Source organism: Rhopalosiphum padi, chromosome 3, assembly GCF_020882245.1.
Source record: "Rhopalosiphum padi isolate XX-2018 chromosome 3, ASM2088224v1, whole genome shotgun sequence".
Lineage (NCBI taxonomy): Eukaryota > Metazoa > Arthropoda > Insecta > Hemiptera > Aphididae > Rhopalosiphum > Rhopalosiphum padi.
The window spans coordinates 16,131,730-16,139,391 of NC_083599.1; positions in this window are offsets into that span (position 1 = coordinate 16,131,730).

Genomic DNA, 7,662 nt, shown 5'->3' on the forward strand with positions numbered 1-7,662 from the left:
ATTACACCAATGATTTAAATTATTTTCAATCCTATTAAGACTGTAAGTGGGAACGGAAATAATTGTTTTCAAAAATATTTCATCTCCTCAAAACAAAATGAGTGATATTTTTTTTAAAACACCTTTTTTGAGCCCAAGTTCAATTCGACTACATCAATATTTTTCCAGTTTTAAAATTTTAAGCCTTGGTTAGTTTTTTATTTAATTTCTGATAACTTCTACTTCTATTCCAAAAATACATTGTCAATAATGCTGTTAATTTTTCGTTATATATTTATGAGTTTATGACGTCAATATTTTTTCAGCAATTTTTAATACAGAATACAATTTTTTCTCGCTTGAATTAGAATATATAAAAAGGCAATTTCATCAACATAAGGGATGTATGGTTTAGGAATGAATTATAGAAATATCTTCATACATTTTTGTTTCGTTAGAAAAATATTATTAAATTATAAGCTTTCCTCACCAAAATCTTTTTTCAAGTTCTATGTATAAATATTCACTAGCTTGGAGTTCCAATCTTGTTTTATGTAGGTCAAATAATTTCATATTTTTAAGTTGTTATTCCTGTATATATTTTTATTAAGTTGAACAAAAATTAACGTGCTTATTATAAGAATATATTTTCCATTCTTAATTTATCCTTATTCTACGTTTAATTTTAGTTTTCTATAAAAAAAAAAGTGTTGGTTGAAAATTAAACTTTGTTAAAAAAATGTTTAAATTATTTTTGACTTTTGGAAATGATATTACAATAATAACATAAGAATTCATGACACCATACATTAAAATACCAATACAATGAAGTTGATGGATTTTTAAGATATATCGAATATTTCTAAAATGGATATCAAAATAATTAAATGATTACATTCTATTGGTTATATGATTTTGATTCTTGTTCAATAGAATTTTTTTGATCAGAATTATATAGATTAAAACTATAAAACTTCAAGATCAATAATACACTATATGGCAAGTCTTAATTGATTTGCATACTGAAACGATCAACAAATTAGACATACATTTTTTTTTAAAGTGTAGCTTTTCATTAAAATATTTTGTTATGACATGTTTTAGATAAATTTAAATATATTTTTTTAAATAAATCAACAAAAAAAAAAATATAAGAATCTATCTTTTAAATAAGCATCTTAGAAAATTTGCTAGTTATATATCGTTTGATTAGTCTTGTGTAAGGTTATTTTCAATTGAGGGAAATTCATTCCAAGCCATTAATCTTCTAAAAATATCACAACATTATATTGATATCATAAAGAAATAATAACTACTGCAATCGAATGTAATTATTCTAAATGTATTGCAATTGTTTATTATTTGCTGACTTAAATCCTTATAAAAGTCGATATAAATAATATTTTTGTAATCGGTACTGTACATTTTAATAAAAATTGAATTGTTTTTATATATATAAAGAGACGGTGCACGGAATTACAGTGAGTATATTATTATGCATTAAAAAAATTTCAATGAATAGTAAAACATTTTACGCAATTATTTTTGTCCGATTTTATGTAGTTGAACATAGTTATATGCATAATGTTATAAATTGTCTGGCTTTATTATGATAATAGAACTTGTTCAGTTTTCATACAAAATATGCATATCAATTTTATACTGGGCTAATGCACCTGTATAGTTTAGAGCAATTTAAAACAAAACGATGAGATATTTAATTCAATTCATCTAACATTTCTTCGTATTTCTTATATTTAATAAGAGTTTTGTCAGTTTTTGTGGAAAATGTTTTGATATTTATGATAATTTAATGTTTTAAATACTATTTGAATAATTATCCTAATAGATGGATCGTCGTTATTGCGTCAACGACCTCATTTTGTTGATAAACAATTTTATTATATTATTTATTACTCTAGTATCTTAATTTCAATAAATTTTAAAATAGCTGTTGGGACCATTATTCTAAACATTGTCTTTTATTTTGTATTAATATGGAATATACGTTAGATTATTTAATTATTAAACATACCGTCTAAAAACCGTATGTTTGGCTCGCGATTTTAGACTCCTATTTGTAATTCTCTCGGACTTGAGTCATTAGAAAAACGGCACAACATCTATCGTTTTACTTTGGGTTTGCTAAAACGTAGAGTTAACGCCCCCATCTACTTCAACAGCTGTTTATCCGTGTCCTGACTAACTGGAGGTTCTCTATATTTTTCCTACCAATCAAAAAACGTATTTTGCTAAAAATGCACATATTATCGATGGACATTTGATGTTATACAGGTACTTATATATAATTGGTAGACAGCAGGCCGCTGCGTTCATGCCTTGACCTAATTATTATGCACCTAATAAATGTTTTTTTAACCATTAGTGTCGTAATAGTTATTTAATTATGTATTTTTTTCAATATGTACCACTATTATAAAAATAGTCTGGCGTATATATTACAAATAAATAGATAAATAATATTAGTATCATAATAATTATTATATCAATATTTACTATAATATATATATTATATTCAGTCTTATGGTAAACGTCAACCATACGACTATGATTATACGAAAAGTCTGATGAAAATAAACTCTGATATGAGTATGCGTGTAATAGACATAAACAAGAATGTTAAGATACTCTTTAGAAGTAATTTAGTTTTTGACAAATCTTTACACAATATCAACATTATTTTTGTTTGGGTGTGTGAATGACACTTGAAACAATAAAATATGAAAGACATATTTATTTTTCGTTCTTTGTTGAATCAAATCCGCATTAATGGCTAGTGCAACTTCTCAAATCTAAAGCTTATTGCTTATAAAACTAAGACGATGGTTGCTCAAGACTGTGTCTTATAATATAATTAACGACGATGACTAAGTTTTTGCGGCGGTGCTCTTTTGCTAACGATCTCCGAAAAAAAAAAGTTTACCGGTGATTTAACATTTAAAACGATTATTATTTAATATCATAGATATTTATTTTACACACCGATATTGTCTCGGTGTAATATTAACCGTGTGCCTATAAGTATCGACACATATTGCACATTAGATATTATAACATATGGATTCTGAAAATAATCGAAAGATGTACTCACGCGTATATCGTATATTTTGGTATTTGAAACACACCGTAGAGTGTTGTGGCTTAACGAGTACCAAAGTATAACACTGTAAAGTTGAAACACGCATGCATCGTACGTGATAATATCACGGACGTATGCATACGGGTGTAGCATGAAAGCTCTCGAAAGCATCGCACGCGAAGCTTATAACACAAGTAATAAAAATAACAGCGTCTATAATTTAATATTAAGTACACATCGGATATTCCATAATATTAAAATACAGTATGAGGCGTATACATGTTTCCTCTAATACCAGGAGAGCAATGGTTGACAACGTGAACTGGTCGCAGGCCACACGCATCTTTATAAAATATATAATCTAATATAATAATATGTGGTTTTCGGTGCGGCAACGTTGAAAATAGTATTATTGCATTAGCCAACGTCGTCGACGAGCATATAATAACAGAATTATAATATTGCGCATTGTATAAGATTTACGCTTGTCGTATACATTATTACTGTATATATATATATATATATATATATATGTATATTATACAACGACCAAGTCTGTACACTACCTGCCATAGTGGAGTGCAAGAAAAAAAACTCAAATGTTTTATTTGAAGTACGAATGGTATATACAGATATTATGTAACATCTAATATTCTAATACCGTAAATCCTAATTAAATAGTAATGATTAGTTTTATAAAAACTTCTCTAATAGTCTGTATTTAAACACGATATAGTATTAAATAAAATTGTTTTATACAACGAATATTACAAATTATAGTTTTATAATCATGATTTATTTGATTCCAAAAAATAAAATGAAATGAAAAAATGAAAAAAAAAAACAATCAATGAGATCGAAAAATATAAAATTTTCTTATTACTAGATAAATCATAAATGTCTCGTTTATTTTAAAGGCGAATCTAATAACGAATGCACAATAGGTATGAGCATCACATTTATGTCAATATTAATATTGACAATAATTAATACTGTTTAATATTATATGAAAAGCATAAAAAATGTTTGAATAACGCTATTTGTTTTTGTCGACGTTATTAATAACGAGAATATATTTTTCTAATAAATTGTCGATTTTTAACTGTCAAAAAAATCGAGATACCTACAATAAAATGAAATTGTCTTTCTTTAATTATTTTTTTGTTTGTTATTTTACCTTTTAATATGAAAAATAAAAGATCTTAAATATTATTTAGATTATTGACCTATTTACAGATTACGATTTTAACCTTGTCAAGAGGATTATTTTCTTTTGTATAAACTACGATTAACAAAATGTACGTCATGTCATTATTTGTTATTATATTTGTCTCTTTCACACGTGACATGGAAAAAAAACATTCACAATGATCGATCGTAATGGCTCTGATTATGAAGTATTTCAATAATTTATAAAGGACAACACTATTTTCAATATATGAATATGTAGAGGATTTTGATATGTATTAAGTATTATTAGCAGACAACAATTCACTATTCAAATATTTATTTGTAATATGTTTTATTGTTTATAATTAATATTATAAGTTTTAGTATGTATTTTAATTTTTTTATGACAATAAACTGACGTTGTATCATGTGCCGGTTTTGCGATGGAATAATAATAATAATAATAAAAAAAATGTTAACATTTAAACAATGAGTTTGGTTTTGTATCATTTTTATATAATTATAATAATAATAATAATTATTATAATGATATTATACCATGCGAAAATTATAATAAGTTAATCTCAATACACAACTTGTATTTTATTGTTGCTTTTTTTTTCATTTTAAAGTATTTTAAACATTTTAAAATTCCATTGATAAAATCAATTCTGAATTAAAACTTAAAATATGTATTAATACTCATTTCGTTATTATATTTCCAAATTAAATTTAAAAATAAAAAATGTAAACTATTTATGATCGTGAATTAGTACATTTCATAATATTTTGTAATGAATATAAAATACTATTAAGTTTTAATATACTATGTGACTTTATTAATAGGGTATGTTATTAATTTGAGGAATTGCGTACATACTAATTAAGTACTATTCGTTGTAGAATCTGTTTGAGTTTATCAAACTTTCTAATTATAATATGTAGGTTAGGTTCAGTTAAAGAAGATGTATTACAATTATTATTACAATGCACACACAAATGTATTTAGTATGCAAAATTATTCGTCATACCTGAAATTTTAATAAAGCTTTCAAGAAAATTGTCATCAAACAATATAATTTTCCTATTATATATATTTATAAAATTATAACTCTGTTTTTAATTTGAATTGGGTACTTTACTCAAGCACTGCACTTTTTAATTCAAATACATACGAACATTGTCTATTTTAATAATCTAAAAATGTATTTGACAAATATTGCGGGATTGGTATATTGTGTCTTAGCAAAATAATATAATATAGTGATTTAATGCACAAGTGCAACGGGTCGGTGGAATATCTTTTTACGGTATTAGTTATCCAGGGAAGGTTACCGCTGCTGGGGGTTAGAGCACTGTGTATGAGTTGTTTATCAACAATAATACACGTTTGATTTATACGTATATCTAAAATAATGATATATTTAAAATATACGATGAGTACTTTACGGTTTGGTAGATGGCTGTTAATAATTGTATTGCTGAATTCGCTCGCGTTAATGGTCAGTGTTGAACTGGTGCCGTGTGTCGTTTTAATATATTAAGTAATAATTCGGACGTGTAAAAAGTGTTGAGTGTATATCTTATGTTAGTTAACCATATAGTGTGTTTAATGTATAATAGGTATTTATATAGTGTGTAACGAATATTACACGAGTAATAACTACCATTAAATGTTTGAAAAAAATATATATAAACTAGACACACAACAAAAACTAACTAGTTCCTAGTCGATAGTTCTACATATTATTTGATTTTAATATTTAAACACGATTTGACTTTTAGACTTCCAATCATTGTTTTAATAATAAATTTATATTTTCGCTTAAAATACCTACATTATATATCTACCAATATGTAATAAGAATGATATTTTTTAGTTTTAATGTTATTAATGAATAACCTTGTATATTATTTTTATTTTTTAGGTTTTATATTTTAATCACAAAATTAAAAAAAATATATAATGCTATTATTAGTTTTTTTTCTTATTCAATAATCCACTAGAAAAAAAAATGAATAATTTAAATTAATTATGAACAATTAAATAAAATTACAACTAATTTATGTATATGACAAATAATATAATGCCTATAAAAATAAATATTTATAAATTGTATTAAAAAGTTATAAGTGCCGTAGGGCTGCTTACAATACTAACATCAAACAGAAGTTGGTAGGAACATGTGTGTAATATAAAAGTTGGAGTGAATAAAGAGTAAAGTGTTGTTTGTTTTGCTTATTTTTTGTTGAACAATTTTCAGTATACTACGTTTCGGAACAAATATTCGGCTGATTTCTGTAAAGAAAAAATGTCTTTATTTTTATTTTATTTTTTACCAAAGATTCTTTTTTATCCGCAGGATTTACCTTTTGCATTACCAGCCTTAGTATTTATTTCCTGAGCTATCTACTTCAATCTGTTTTTTCATTTTCAACCGAGTACTATCCTATTAAAGAAGATTTGCTGTCTATCTAGTCACGCCCTATGATTATACTTTATTGCTTCTTATTATCTGCCATACCTTTTAGCTGTTTCCAGTTCTTTATATTTTCATCAATCTCTATGATCCCAAATCCACTCTGATCAACATTTATTTGATTTTTTTTTTATAACCATTCTATTACGTTTTTATAATACTTAACTGTACATTTAATTTTGAATTTCTAATTAAGTCTAAAATGTCTTTAAACATTAAAATACAGAAAATAAGACGTTTTGTAAATGTTATTTCTTTCATTGTATCATAATAATTGAAAAAAATGATTTTGAAGAAATAGAGAAATTAAATAAAAGAAATTTTGTAAAAGAAATGCTGTCATATAAATCAAGTTGATTATTTTAATTTAAAATTAAATTAAAATACTTATATACAAATATAAATATTTATTAAGTAAATATATATCAAAAATTATGTTAATGTAATGTAATTATAACCATATCACATTATTTAAAATTAAAAATTATACTGACCAAATCCTTAAAATGTATAAATTAAACACATTTTTTAAATAGTTTTATTAATAAAACGATGTTGAATTTATTGAAAAATTAGCAATAGGTATAAAGAATTTACTAACAATAAGTGTTGGAATTAGATAGATTTGACAATAATATAAATTAAATGAACACTCTTTGTTCTATATTATTTTAAAAATTAGAAATATGGAATTAATTTTACAATCTAAATTTTATTTTATTTGATATTATAAAAATGGTTATTTTATAATATTTTATTTTATTATCATAAAGCATGTTATTTCATTCGTTTTTCTGGCCACACTAATAAACATTCAAAAATAAATATAGTAACGTATCAAAATTATTCCTTGCACACTCCGTGATATTTGGATAAACAATCAAATATTTTAAATTTATTACTTAACACAAATTAAATTTTTTTCACGAAAAA